Below are 15,913 nucleotides of genomic sequence, written 5' to 3'. Positions count from 1 at the left end.
CTGAAAATGAACTTCAAAATTACAATTCCACTGAGGTGTGTCCGGTATGTGATCAAAGTTTCACTGATGAGAACAAAAAAATATTCCACCACGATCATTTCAGCGGAAACTACATAGGTGGAATTTGCAACACGTGCAATCTTAAAATCCAGAAACCTAAATTCATCCCCATATTCTTTCACAACGGAAGCGGATATGATTTTCACCACCTGGTGAGACATCTTGGCTACGATCCGAAACGTATAGGTGTCTTGGCCGAGAATGAAGAACGCTACACTAGTCTCAGCAAGCAAGTGTCGATTCCGGGAACGAAAAATACAATCGAGATGCGCTTCCTGGATTCGTATAGATTTCTCTCTGCAAGTCTGGATGCTTTAGCGAACAAACTCACCGACGATCAATTTAAAATAACTAGAGCTAGTTTTCCCAACGTAGACATAGAACTCGTTAGACGTAAAGGGATTTATCCTTACGAATATGTTAGTGATGGTTCTAAATTTAACGACGACGCTCTTCCACTTCCAAGAGAATTTTACAGCAGACTCAGAGAGAAAGGAATCACGGACGAAGAATACCAACACGCGCAACTCATGTGGGAGAAATTAGAATGTAGGACACTCGGAGACTACCACGACGCATACTTAAAATTAGACGTGACGATACTCGCGGATGTTTTTCAAGCGTTCAGGAAAACGGCAACGAATATTTATAAATTAGATCCAGCGTATTTCTACAGCCTACCGGGATTAGCGTGGTCGGCAATGTTATTCCAGACAAAGGTCAAGCTGGAACTGATATCGGACGTTCACATGTTGCTATTCATCGAAAAAGGGATACGAGGTGGAATGGTGCAATGCGTACAGAGACATGCAAAAGCTAATAACGTACACATGAAAGAAGATTACGATTCAAATCGGGCATCGAATTACATCTTCTACGCCGACGTTAATAATCTCTACGGACATGCCATGGTTCAGAAACTTCCTTACGGGGGATTCGAATGGTTAGATCCCACTTCGATAGACATTATTCATTTCGACGATAGCGAGTGTGGTTTCTTCGCAGAGGTAGATCTCCAATTCTCCGACCACATGCACGACACGTTTTCGGATTTGCCTCCGACTCCCGAAATCAAATGTCCACCCGACTCGGTTCAAGACAAGCTTTTGTTAACATTGGACCCTAAACAGAGATACGTCGTCCACTACAAGAATCTCCGGTTTTTGATTGGGAAGGGTGTTCAGATAGTAAATGTTAGAAGAATACTAAAGTTTAAACATTCCACGTGGTTAAGATCTTACATAGAAACTAACACACAACATAGAACAGCTGCCACTTCCGATTTAGACAAGGACTTCTTTAAATTAATGAACAATGCGGTGTACGGAAAGACCATGGAGAATGTTAGAAAGCACGTAGACGTGAAATTAATTTCCGATAAGAATAAATGTCGGAAGTGGATAGCCGATCCTAGATTCAAGTCGAGAAAAATTTACAACGAGAATTTGGCACTTTTCAATCTAGATATAAAATTGATGAAATTCAGAAAACCAATTTACGTTGGCGCAACGGTTCTCGACTTGTCGAAACTTTACATGTTCGAATTACATTACGACGTGATGAAACCCTTCTTCAATGATAAGATATCACTTTTGTACACGGACACCGACAGCTTTATTTACAGCATACAAACACCTAACCTATACGAAGACATAAAAAATCCTTCCATGCTTGATTATTTCGATACTTCTGCGTATCCTCAACCCAACAGATTTGGAATTCCATCTCGTAACAAAAAAGTCCTAGGTAAACTGAAAGATGAATGTAACGGTGATATTATTGTCGAGTTCGCGGGTTTGCGTTCGAAGATGTATGCCATGAGAACAGAGAGTAGCGTCACGAAGAAAGCAAAAGGTGTGGGCAAAAATACGGTGGAGAACAAACTCACCTTCCACGATTACATCGATTGCCTTTACTCACAATCGACGATACTAAGTATAGAACAAAGAATCCAAAGTGTAGACCACGTGATTACAACAAACAAAGTTAGGAAAGTAGCATTAGATCCGCATGACGATAAAAGATGTATTTTGTCTTGTGGAATCCACACGTTGCCTTGGGGACACTATCGTTTAGAAATTAGTAAAAATTGTAGGCAATGCAAATGAAAAAAAAATGAACTTAAATAACTATAACTAAAATAAAAAAACTTTAACTATCTCACATACACAATAAATAACTAGCAAGGACAATGAATCACTTTGGTTTCCGAAAGCAAACAATGGAGACTGTACACCGCACGGCAGATCATGAATTTCTACCTTCCATGTTATCTAAACTCAACGGCCTGTTGATCAATCAATTTTCGGAACGCTGCTCTTCTTGCTGGAACAGTGACGATTTCGGATTCGCGACGATCGACACGACGAGGAAACCCAACGACGGAAAATACAGAAACAAAATCAACGACTTTCTAAACGTTGCAACGTTGTGAGAAACGTTTCGGAAACCAAAGTGATTCATTGTCCTTGCTAGTTATTTATTGTGTATGTGAGATAGTTAAAGTTTTTTTATTTTAGTTATAGTTATTTAAGTTCATTTTTTTTTCATTTGCATTGCCTACAATTTTTACTAATTTCTAAACGATAGTGTCCCCAAGGCAACGTGTGGATTCCACAAGACAAAATACATCTTTTATCGTCATGCGGATCTAATGCTACTTTCCTAACTTTGTTTGTTGTAATCACGTGGTCTACACTTTGGATTCTTTGTTCTATACTTAGTATCGTCGATTGTGAGTAAAGGCAATCGATGTAATCGTGGAAGGTGAGTTTGTTCTCCACCGTATTTTTGCCCACACCTTTTGCTTTCTTCGTGACGCTACTCTCTGTTCTCATGGCATACATCTTCGAACGCAAACCCGCGAACTCGACAATAATATCACCGTTACATTCATCTTTCAGTTTACCTAGGACTTTTTTGTTACGAGATGGAATTCCAAATCTGTTGGGTTGAGGATACGCAGAAGTATCGAAATAATCAAGCATGGAAGGATTTTTTATGTCTTCGTATAGGTTAGGTGTTTGTATGCTGTAAATAAAGCTGTCGGTGTCCGTGTACAAAAGTGATATCTTATCATTGAAGAAGGGTTTCATCACGTCGTAATGAAATTCGAACATGTAAAGTTTCGACAAGTCGAGAACCGTTGCGCCAACGTAAATTGGTTTTCTGAATTTCATCAATTTTATATCTAGATTGAAAAGTGCCAAATTCTCGTTGTAAATTTTTCTCGACTTGAATCTAGGATCGGCTATCCACTTCCGACATTTATTCTTATCGGAAATTAATTTCACGTCTACGTGCTTTCTAACATTCTCCATGGTCTTTCCGTACACCGCATTGTTCATTAATTTAAAGAAGTCCTTGTCTAAATCGGAAGTGGCAGCTGTTCTATGTTGTGTGTTAGTTTCTATGTTAGATCTTAACCACGTGGAATGTTTAAACTTTAGTATTCTTCTAACATTTACTATTGAACACCCTTCCCAATCAAAAACCGGAGATTCTTGTAGTGGACGACGTATCTCTGTTTAGGGTCCAATGTTAACAAAAGCTTGTCTTGAACCGAGTCGGGTGGACATTTGATTTCGGGAGTCGGAGGCAAATCCGAAAACGTGTCGTGCATGTGGTCGGAGAATTGGAGATGTACCTCTGCGAAGAAACCACACTCGCTATCGTCGAAATGAATAATGTCTATCGAAGTGGGATCTAACCATTCGAATCCCCCGTAAGGAAGTTTCTGAACCATGGCATGTCCGTAGAGATTATTAACGTCGGCGTAGAAGATGTAATTCGATGCCCGATTTGAATCGTAATCTTCTTTCATGTGTACGTTATTAGCTTTTGCATGTCTCTGTACGCATTGCACCATTCCACCTCGTATCCCTTTTTCGATGAATAGCAACATGTGAACGTCCGATATCAGTTCCAGCTTGACCTTTGTCTGGAATAACATTGCCGACCACGCTAATCCCGGTAGGCTGTAGAAATACGCTGGATCTAATTTATAAATATTCGTTGCCGTTTTCCTGAACGCTTGAAAAACATCCGCGAGTATCGTCACGTCTAATTTTAAGTATGCGTCGTGGTAGTCTCCGAGTGTCCTACATTCTAATTTCTCCCACATGAGTTGCGCGTGTTGGTATTCTTCGTCCGTGATTCCTTTCTCTCTGAGTCTGCTGTAAAATTCTCTTGGAAGTGGAAGAGCGTCGTCGTTAAATTTAGAACCATCACTAACATATTCGTAAGGATAAATCCCTTTACGTCTAACGAGTTCTATGTCTACGTTGGGAAAACTAGCTCTAGTTATTTTAAATTGATCGTCGGTGAGTTTGTTCGCTAAAGCATCCAGACTTGCAGAGAGAAATCTATACGAATCCAGGAAGCGCATCTCGATTGTATTTTTCGTTCCCGGAATCGACACTTGCTTGCTGAGACTAGTGTAGCGTTCTTCATTCTCGGCCAAGACACCTATACGTTTCGGATCGTAGCCAAGATGTCTCACCAGGTGGTGAAAATCATATCCGCTTCCGTTGTGAAAGAATATGGGGATGAATTTAGGTTTCTGGATTTTAAGATTGCACGTGTTGCAAATTCCACCTATGTAGTTTCCGCTGAAATGATCGTGGTGGAATATTTTTTTGTTCTCATCAGTGAAACTTTGATCACATACCGGACACACCTCAGTGGAATTGTAATTTTGAAGTTCATTTTCAGTTAAAGGTGCCATCGGTTTTGATGTAAGCAGTACGCTACCAATTACCTCAACCTCCTCCACCATTTTTTCCAGGAAGTGTTCGATTACATTTGGTCCGCGGTATATATATGCTTCATTTATTTTATCACGTCGCACAACAACATAGCCGAAACTATTAGGTTGATGAAGCTGGTACGGCGTTGTGGAGGAAATTTCAGGATCCGGATCGCAGTAGGAGAGTGGTTTGAGGAACGCCTCGAAATCTGCGACGATGATTGCGGGATGTTCCAACAATGCTTTGTGCATTTTGAATTCTTCGACTTCGTTCGTTTCGGGCATCAACATTCTAGCCGGTCTGTTGTCACCGCAATAAATTTTATGTTCGGCAAGTTTCTCGATAGCAATTTGACGACTATAAAGATTTTGATGATCACGTCGGTCACGATCGTCGAACGTGGTTAGGCATCTCGGGCAAACTTCGATGTTGTTTGCATGCTTGGTTGATTGACTTCTGACCAAGCGTGATAGTGAACGAATTAGCGTGTAGTGATGAACATCCTCGTTGGAAATAAGAAGAAGATTTATTACACAAGCATCGTCATCGTCGATATCGCTTATCCTGACGGGATGCACGAGATATTTATCTGACGTGAAGGAATACACATTAATAGCGATGCGTTTTCCTGCACGATTTTCGAACTTTGTTATATCCGACAATGTCACCGGGTATTCAATGCCAGACATTACACTTTGAAAGTCGGACTCGTATTGTTTGTAATGTCCAACCCACTGTGGATTATTTTTGCAATAAACAGGATGCAGTGCAGCCAACACACACCAAAGGAAACACTTGTTATCGCTGTTCTGTATATTTAACACAGCCCTCTTGTGTTGAATGTTCGGTGGAAGAGGAACGTAGCTGGAAGCGTGAAGAGGCGAGAATCGGTTCACGTAAACGGTTAACGTGTGAGGACTTCCACACAGAGACCATCCCGACCCTTTAGCCTCGAAATCGTCGTGTTTCTTAACCAGCTCGTTGGAAACTTTATTATAGAAGTTGTTCAAATTTTCGACGTCAGCAAAATAAAGTGTCTGGTTTTTTGTACGATGATAAAAAATACTCGTTGTGCCATCGACTTTCTCGTATTCAGAAAACAGAACAACGTATACTTTTATAGAGTTGTTTTCAAGTTTATCTTTCAAAATATTTAGTACAGATGTTTTCGTTTCGTCCAAGAAACTAAGGATGTCACGGCCTGGTTCTGACTTAATTGAAAAATCCTGGAGTTGGTCGTTGAACGCAGATCTAATTGGTTTGCGTTCATTAGATAATTTACTTAGTTTGGAAGTGGAAGCTTCCGTTTCTGAATTATCGATTTTCCTTTTCGATGCTTGCCCGGTCGATGGTTTGCAAATTTTCAGGTGTTTACTTAAATGTGCAATGCTGATCATTTTTCCGCATAGAGCACAAGACTTAGAAGGTAACGAACGATTAATTCTCGAACCTGTTTCGCTACATCTTGCTCTGTGTACCGATAAATTGTTCCTTGAGATTAGCTTCCCACAAGTAACACATTCAGTTTTATCATTTTTACGATTGAAACTGGTGGTGGATGCCATTGCGCTTTCTCCAAAATCACAGAAATCAAAAAGTCTAGTATATAGCGATACAATTTTCAGGTATGTTATTTTATATAGAATTTCTTGGAGTGATTACAAAACTCAAAAATTCAATCTATACTGTGAATAGAATTTCAGGTATGTTATTTATATAGAATTTCTTGAGTGCGAATACAAAAACTCAAGAATTCAATCTACTGTGAATACAATTTTTAGGTATGTTATTTTATATAGAATTTCTTGAGGTGATTACAAACTCAAAAAAATCAATCTACTGTGAATATAATTTTCAGGTATGTTATTTTATATAGAATTTTATCAGGGCGAATACAAAACTCAAAAATCCGAGACAGTTCAGTTTTAACGTGTTCATGTTTGAAAAAAAGTCCAGCGTTAAAAAAATCTTAAATTGCAAATATCTCGAAAATGGTAAGAGTTATCGAAAAAATATATCGAAAAACACCCCCATACGGCATCGTTAGATGCCCCCTGTCGATTTTGGAGGTGTAGAATACGTATACCAAGTTTTGGTGGTCCTGGGGTCAAGGGGTAAGAAGTTAGCCCACCCCCTCCCAAAAACTTTGATCACTCGTAGTAACTTTTGAACAAATAGTCGTAGAGAGGTCGGGTTTAGTGCGTCGGTCGAGTCTCGGTGTCCTCTGTCCACCCATACCAAAATAAACATAGGTCGTCATGGAACCAAAAATTTTCCGAAATTTTTTTCCAAGTCCTGCGTTAAATTGCAAATATCTCGAATTTTTGACAAACAGAGGTGTCCCATAGGACCTTTGAGAAAAAAAAACACGTGAAACTCTACAGAGGTGTGGTTATCTAACCGCAGCCGTTAGAACCTTATACTTTTTTTGGTTGGGCACCACGCACCCTGGCGAGGTTATAGGGGCCAGGAATCCAAAAAAAAACAAAAAACAATTATTATTATTTGTTTGTTTGCGTCACAATACAGAAATAATGAGAGGCACGCGCGCGCGCGTGTGGCACATCGTTTCCCGAGAGAGGTTTACAAAAAATCACGATATATATAAACATTTGGTCCCTGGGACTTGGAAAATTACGATAAGGTGCATTCATCCTTGAAGGATGAGAGTGCATCTTTCACTCATCACTGCTTTTCTGCGCCGTGAAACATCGTGAGCGTAATAAATGAGGCGCGGAACGTGGAGAGAAAGTGAGTTTTTGAGGTTTTTGTGGTCGTTTGGTCAAGAAATCAGAATTCTAACCTATGCTCGGAAATCGAAAATGGCGACCGGAAGTGGGGTTATCTTGGAAACAGTAAGACTTGAGAAAAATCTGTTTGCGGATTCATCATGTACGCCTATACTTTAGAAAAAATATGAATAGAACCTATGTTCGGAAATCCAAAATGGCGACCGGAAGTGGTGTTATCTTGGAAACGGTAAGACTTAGCAAGAATCTGTTTGCGGATTCATCATGTACACCTATATGTAAGTAAAATATGAATAGAACCTATGCTCAAAAATCCAAAATGGCGACCGGAAGTGGGGTTATCTTGGAAACGGTAAGACTTAGGAAAAATCTGTTTGGTGTTTCATCATGTACACCTATATGTAAGTAAAATATGAATAGAACCTATGCTCGGAAATCCAAAATGGCGACCGGAAGTGGTGTTATCTTGGAAACGATAAGACTTAGGAAAAATCTGTTTGCGGATTCATCACGTACGCCTATATGTAAGTAAAATATGAATAGAACCTATGCTCGGAAATCCAAAATGGCGACCGGAAGTGGTGTTATCTTGGAAACGGTACGACTTAGGAAAAATCTGTTTGTGGATTCATCACGTACGCCTATATGTAAGTAAAATATGAATAGAACCTATGCTCGGAAATCCAAAATGGCGACCGGAAGTGGTGTTATCTTGGAAACGGTAAGACTTAGGAAAAATCTGTTTGTGGATTCATCATGTACATCGCTAAACGCTAAAACATCGACAAAAAAAATTGTCAAAATATGCCAAAATCTGATATTCGATTGGTAAAAAACAGAGGCTACAAATGCATTACCTACAAATACCTACAAATACCTACTAAGTGTGAGTGGGAAAAAAAAGAAATATCACTAAACGCAAAAACATCGACGAAAAATTGTCAAAATATGTCAAAAACTGATATTCGATTGGTAAAAAACAGAGGCTACAAATGCATTACCTACAAATACCTACAAATACCTACTAAGTGTTATTTTGAAACAACCCAATTACACTACTATATATATATATATATATATATGTATGTGTATATATATATATATATATGTATGTGTATATATATATATATATATACAGTAAAACCTCGTTAATCCGGACTAATGGGAGGATAAGTTGACTGGTTTAACAAAAGTCCGGATTAACTAAAATAACCTAAAAGAACAGTAGAAAGTGCATTAAAACTCCGTTTATAGCAACAAAACACGTTTATTATGGTGTATTCAAAGGGCATAGGCCTAAATACACTATACAGTGCAGTACAAAGTCTGCGGGAAACAGAATTTCATCAGTGGTTGACTGCTTTTTCTTTGGGAAGTTCTCTTGTTGTATTCTAGCCGCGTTTAAAACCTTGCATTCTGCTTTTTTTTCCATTTGCCTGTCCGGATTAAGCGAAGTCCGGCTTATCAGGGTCCGGATTTACGAGGTTTTACTGTATACATTTCTACGATTATTGTCGCATTAAAAGAATGTTCGATTGTAGGTGAGTTGAAAAAGTGGGGGATTCGAGTTATTATGAGCGAGCGAAAGTAGGTCCCATGCAGGACTCTACACCAGTGGTTCTCAACGTATGTGAGTCAGGGGACCGGTGAATTCGTTTTCTAAAAGTCAATGTCCCAATCCCAACAACTTTATTTGTAAATACCTTTCTTAATTTTTTTAGAAACTTTATACGGTAATTAATATGTACCCTTAAATTTTAATATTAATAAATTAATTAAGACGTAATCATACAAAGTATTAGTTCGATCATCTCTAGGTGTGTTGACAAATATAAAATTTGGTTTAAATTAGTTGACAACTACTGAATCTAATGGAATCCTTTAGTTTCCTATGAATGTTATTATTATCATAATTATGTTACCGCTTATTTTTTTTTATTGTAATGCTCCATTTCGGACACCGAAAAATTCTAAATCCTTTCGCGACAGTGGCGGTGGGTGGTCAAAAGATCTAACCGGGATGCGGAGGGGTGGGGGGTTCGTGGATTTTGAAAAACTGCTTTCCATCTCCACAGCCTTCCTATGGATGGCCAAACGGATCCGGATCCGAAAAATCCGGATCCATTCAGATCCGGATCCGGATCCAAAAGTTTCGGATCTAGATCCGGATCCGAAATATTCGGATCCGGTTCCGGGTCTGAAAGTTTCGGATCTGGATCCGGATCCGAATCCGAAAATCCGGATCCGGAACTATCTCAATCCCATTATACAATAATATTACCACACCTTACAAGGTATCATGATCTTCGATTAGAAAGAAATTTTTCATTAGTTAGTCCTACAAGAATTTTTTTCAAGTGTTGCTCCTAAAATACTTTGCTACGCATCGGCTAACACACTCGTGCACAAAAATAATCTTACTTGTTTAACATAAAATGTAAGAGGTGATTTTGTAAATGACATTGAAACGAATATGTATTCATTCGAATGTATTGGAAATGGAAACACATACATGGGAGACATTCCATTCCAGGATGAAACCTTTAACATATTTAACAAGATAGAAATGTTATACAAAAATTATACAATTGTTCTACAGTTACAGTTTTACAAATTAAAATAAAACATTATAATATATGCAGTGTTATATAATTACAGAGTGTAAGACTAACAAGGGAGATTATCTAAGTGTCCCCCTCCGATGCCATGAAACTTGGCAGGCGTATAGTGGGGCCCAAGGAAGAAATACGTGTTTTTTTTGTTTCAGCTAAAAAAATGTTTTTGGGTTAAAATACCCTCAAATGTCAAGATGAGGACAAATTGAAGTGAGGATCTGAACCCTGTGTCCCTCCGATTTCCATGAAACTTGACAGGTGTATAGTGGGGCCCAATGGAAGAAATACGTGTTTTTTTTGTTTCAGCTAAAAAACGGTTTTAGGGGGCAAAACCCCCTCAAATGTCAAGATGAGGACAAATTGAAATGAGGATCTGACCCCTGTGTCCCCCTCCGATTTCCATGATACTTGGCAGCTATATAGTGGGGCCCAAAGGAAGAAATACGTGTTTTTTTTGTTTCAGCTAAAAAACAGTCTTACAGGGCAAAACCCACTCAATTGTCACGATGAGGACAAATTGAAGTGGGGATCTGACCCCTGTGTCCCCCTCCGATTTCCATGAAACTTGCTAGGTGTGTGTATAAACAGGCCCAAAGGAAGAAATACGTGTTTTTTTTTGTTTCAGCTAAAAAACGGTTTTAGGGGGCAACCCCCTCTCAAATGTCAATATGAGGACAAATTTAAGTGGGCATTTGACCTATGTGTCCCCCTCCGATTTCCATGAAACTTGGCAGCTATATAGTGAGGCCCAAAGGAAGAAATACGTGTTTTTTTTTGTTTCAGCTAAAAAACGGTCTTACAGGGCAAAACCCACTCAATTGTCACGATGAGGACAAATTGAAGTGGGGATCTGACCCCTTTGTCCCCCTCCGATTTCCATGAAACTTGCTAGGTGTGTGTATAAACGGGCCCAAAGGAAGAAATACGTGTTTTTTTGTTTCAGCTAAAAACTGTTTTAGGGGGCAAAATCCCCTCAAATGTCAAGATGAGGACAAATTGAAGTGGGAATCTGACCCCTGTGTCCCCCTCCGATTTTCATGAAACTTCGCAGGTGTACAGAGGGGCCCAAAGGAAGAAATACGTGTTTTTTTGTTTCGGCTAAGAAACTGTTTTAGGGGGCAAAACCCGCCTCAAATGTCAAGATGAGGACAAATTGACGTGGGGAACATCTGACTCCTGTGTCCCCCTCCGATTCCCATGAAATTTGACAGGAGTAAAGAGAGGCCCTATGCAGCCTGTTTCTTTCTATGCGATATTTACGTGGTTTCGGGGTCAGATCCCCAGTTCAATTTCTCCTCATCTTGACATTTGAGGGGGGGTGCTCTACACACCTGCCAAGTTTCATGGAAATCGGAGGGGGAGACTTAGACCTCCCTTGTAAGTGTATTAATTAATTACAAATCGCGCACGCGCGCACACACACCATATATATATGTGTACGTATATTACATATATGTGTGTATTAGCAGGTAACAATATGGTATAAGCACATTCTTACTTTCCAAAGAAGCGCATGTGGGATGGCAAAACGGATCCGGATCCGAAAATACCGGATCCCAAAGTTTTGGATCCGGATCCGAAAATTCTGGATCCGGATCCGAAAGTTCTGGATCCGGATCCGAAAAATTTTTGGATCCGGATCCTTAGGATCCGGAACCAACCGGATCCGAATTTCGGATCCGCTAGGATCCGGATCTGGCCATCCCTACTATCTACTCGTTAGAGCAGACGTACTTCTCGAACACACATGCAGATGGCAGACTTTCGCTAAAGAAGATAGCTGTGCCATCTGTCAGTGGCTGCGTTAACTATTTGAAATGATTAAGCGATCAAGTCCCAAGTCCGTTTCGTGCACAACTTGCATTGCATTCACATCGTCACATCTGAATTTGTTACATGTAATTTATTGAAGGAATGCATCCTTCTTGTCTCCAGCTAATGGAGTAATGGTTAACACTACGCATTGACGCACCTTACTACTTGGTGTACTTTCTCACACGCTGCGTTGATTTTATCAGCTAGTGTGTATGTGGAAGTAGCAAGTTACTTGTAACGCAGTCACAAGTAAAAGTTACTTTTTCGAGTAACGGTAGCTGTAATAGTTAATTAAAATTAAATAACTTTCACAGTTACTTTCCTTTCATATTTTTCTTGAGCCAGATATTTGGATTTTGGAAATGTTCACCTGAATGAACGAGCGAGTTCATAATTATTAATTATAATTATTACATGAAACAATGTCATTACTCTCAACGCGAAAATCGCCATTGCATGTGGAAGAAGTATATTTTAGAACACCCAGGAATTCAACAATCACTGATAACCATCCTGGACTGCCTCTTGCTTTAGCAATCATTAAGAAATTATTATTTGCTTAAATAAATTAAATGTTAATATAAATTATCAAGTATATGGAGAGAGAGAGAGAGAGAGAGAGAGAGAGAGAGAGAGAGAGAGAGAGAGAGAGAGAGAAGAAAGAAAGAGAGATAAACCAAACATATTGAAAACATAAAAAAAGTAACGAAGATCGGATGGAGTAAGCAAGAATAATCGATTGAGTGAATAAAAGTAACAGCTAAATTCAGAAAGATTGTTCCAGGAAGGAAAATAAAATATTGTACACGTAAGGAAAGGACGAACATAAAAAGGAGATCCGAAATATAAGACTGTCTTTTTTTTATTCCTGAGGGGAAGGTCAACTGACAAGCCCCCCACCCGAGGGTTAGAGGAGCTGCTTCACATTTGTTTTGAATAACAAATTCCGTCAGGGGTGCCCACAGGGGGGTATTCATGACGCGCCTGCGTAATGGGAATATTTGGGGGAGACAAAATTTTATACTTTAACTAACAATTTTATATCTTCACACAAAAATTGGGAGATTGTTTCGTTTGATTGACTTAGTGATTTTTAATTATGGTTATTATGTAGTTTTTCTACCTACCATAGGCGTAGCTACGGGGTGTGCTGGGTGTGCCTAGGCACACCCTAATGGGCTGCTTTATCAAAGAGAATTAAAGACAGATATTTCAATGAGAGAGAAAATAAGCGGCAGTTTGTAAGAAGTTGAAAATGTCATTACTTGGTACAAACGTGTGCATTATCGCTGATGAAACGGGTGTCTATAGATTTTCGATTTTTTTTATGTCATTGGAGAAAGAAGATATTTACTGCATTCTACTCTGTACTGCAGCGCTTTTCATCTATACCTGTCACAAGCTGCACGTGTGAGAGAGCTTTCTCCAAGCTTACCCAAGTTAAAACTAAATTAAGAGCAACTCAGAAGCAGGATAGATTGGAAGCCCTGCTCTTGCTATTTGTGGAACAGGAAAAAGCTTAGTCTATTGATGTAAATGAAGTTATTGATGAGTTTAAGAACATTGTACCTTTTGACAGACGTGTCTCTTGTTATAGATGACGTGTATTTTGATGTATTTGTTTGTAACATTTATGAACATTTTGTGTGTGTGTGTGTAATTTCTATGCAATTTGATTTTTTTCTACTACATATATTCAAAAATTTTCAACACTGTAATTTAGTGAATTTATATTCCTTTACAAACATCAGTGCAGTTAAAGAGCCAAGTGATTGTGTTGCAAAATATGCTATTAAAAAGGTACAAGACCTAATTTTTTTACTTTGTGCACACCCAAATATAAAGTTCTATACCTGCCGCAAAATTAGTTTGGTATTGACACTTGCGAACCACGTGTTGAAATCGGGTCTACGTCACTGCGGGAGGGTGGGTTGCTGGCATGCGAGCCAATCAAAATCTTCCCAGTGCTTCACCCAGGCCCTGGTTACCTAGCAACAGAAAACGTTTTTCTCGGTGTTGCCGCTTATCGGACGATTCTTCCTGCGATCAGATTTCATGTTGTTGGGAGAGGACGTGTTTGTTTGTTTGTTGCGTTACTGTGATATTTTAACCAGTCCGTTTGTTTAGTGTTTATTGAATTTAGAGTATTCTTGTTGTATATAGCGTGTTGTTTTAGTGTGTTATTTTTTGTACATAATTTTCTGTGTTCTGCTTGAGCGTGTCGTGTGCTTGTGTCAAGAATCTCAAGCACAGGAGGCAATACTCGATGAATTCTTTTCAAAGGCCAAACGCGGGAGATGGTTTGTTCTGAGCGCAAATATTTTGAGCAAGAGAAAAACAATGGGGTCCAATCATTTCTGTAAATAAAGTTATGGACAGGACTGCTGCTGCTGCTGACGTGTCTAAGAACAACCATAGGGAAAGAAAAATATAATGTGGTAGAAATAAATAAAAAAAATGCGAGGCTTCCAAACTGGAAACTCCAGGAAAGAAGAGGAATATCAGTAAACGCGTGACAAATTTAGATACTTTTCAGCAAGATGCTATTCTCGCCATATTTACTCTTATTATAGGAGGAAAGATCATCCCACTGTTGGGAAACTGCGCGTTTCGTTGAAAGATTCGGCATTTTTTCAAGGTGGGGAAACATCTTTAAGGACAGTCATAAAATATCTGGGATTCTCATACAAAAAAAATAATGGACCCAAAATAAAGTATGAAGGCATATGGAGATGTGGAGGTAGAGCTCCACACATTCTCGCCCTCGACCTAGGCCATATTATGGAGGTGATGCGGTGATGTGGTTCACCAACCGCCTTTACCACAGGTTTGCCCCAAGTACTCACTTGGGCTGAGTCGACCCTGGAGCCGCTCGGGATATTTGAAAAAGTTCCACAAACCACCGCGGGTCTCACGCGTGAAAGTCAGACGCCCCACCAACTGGCCTTTGTGTACTTCAGTTGCGGTATAATTGAAAGACGGGCAGACTTTAACTTTAACGGCGACTTCGGAAAGAAATGATTATTGAAAGTGTATATACAGGATGGATTGAAAAGGTAACCTGTAAACAATGCTCATTTCATTAATTCTTTCATGTTGTAAGGGAGATGGAAATGAATAGAAAAAACAATAACACATTCATCATTGTTGTCATCATTGTTATTCCATTTTCCTCGAAAAACAATAACACATTTCATCATTGTTGTTCCTTTTCATAACACGTTTTCCTCGACACAGCGTCAGACGGCTGCAGTGCGTACTGTACCGCATGATATGGCAACACCGTGACGCGTGTTCCTTCAGCTCTCAATACCAAACTAATTTTGCGGCAGGTATAGCTACGCCTATGCTACCTACCTGTGTGTGATCGCGGCGATGGAGTTGAAATGAAACACCACCTCATATGCCTTTAGAATCGGTTTGGAAAGGGGGGGGGGGGTGCTGAGCCGGGCGGCTTTCCATTGTTAGCTTCTCTGCCAGTGGTAAACAATCTCTGGTGTTTTCTTTCCGGTAGTTCCGAGTCGGCTCAGAACTTCCGACATGTAGACTTCAGCACGACTTGTTTCGCTGCAGTGGCTGTGATTAGGGGGCGGTTGCCCCCCTCACTATTTGCCACTTTTTGCCCACGCACTATGCTAAACCGTATCTACAAAGGAAAGTGAACTGTCCTTGACCCCCAGTTTTGGAACTCTTACGTATTTCGAAAATTTAATTATCAAATTAATTCAAACAAAAATCAATTACTGCGTATCCAAACTATATTTGTGTGTGTGTGGGGAATATGATGAACAATTCTTTAGGGGGGATTTTGATGAAAGACTTTGGCGGGGGGTTGCTTTCACGGCCTTGGGAGGAGGGGATGGGCACTCCTGATTATTCCGTAATGGCGTTGCTGCAAGTTGTATTGGAAACAAACAAAGAGTGA

General features: G+C 39.6%; 1 protein-coding gene across 1 annotated transcript in view; it reads left to right on the top strand.

Moving 5' to 3' along the window:
- LOC145991257 (trophoblast glycoprotein-like) overlaps positions 1 to 15,913 on the top strand; it is a 53,799-nt gene that overhangs the window by 31,785 nt on the left and 6,101 nt on the right. The gene's annotated exons all lie outside the window — the stretch shown is intronic.

Source organism: Lepisma saccharinum, chromosome 8 (assembly GCF_977018435.1).
Source record: "Lepisma saccharinum chromosome 8, izLepSacc3.1, whole genome shotgun sequence".
Classification (NCBI taxonomy): Eukaryota; Metazoa; Arthropoda; class Insecta; order Zygentoma; family Lepismatidae; genus Lepisma; species Lepisma saccharinum.
This window is presented reverse-complemented; position numbering and strand designations above follow the sequence as displayed.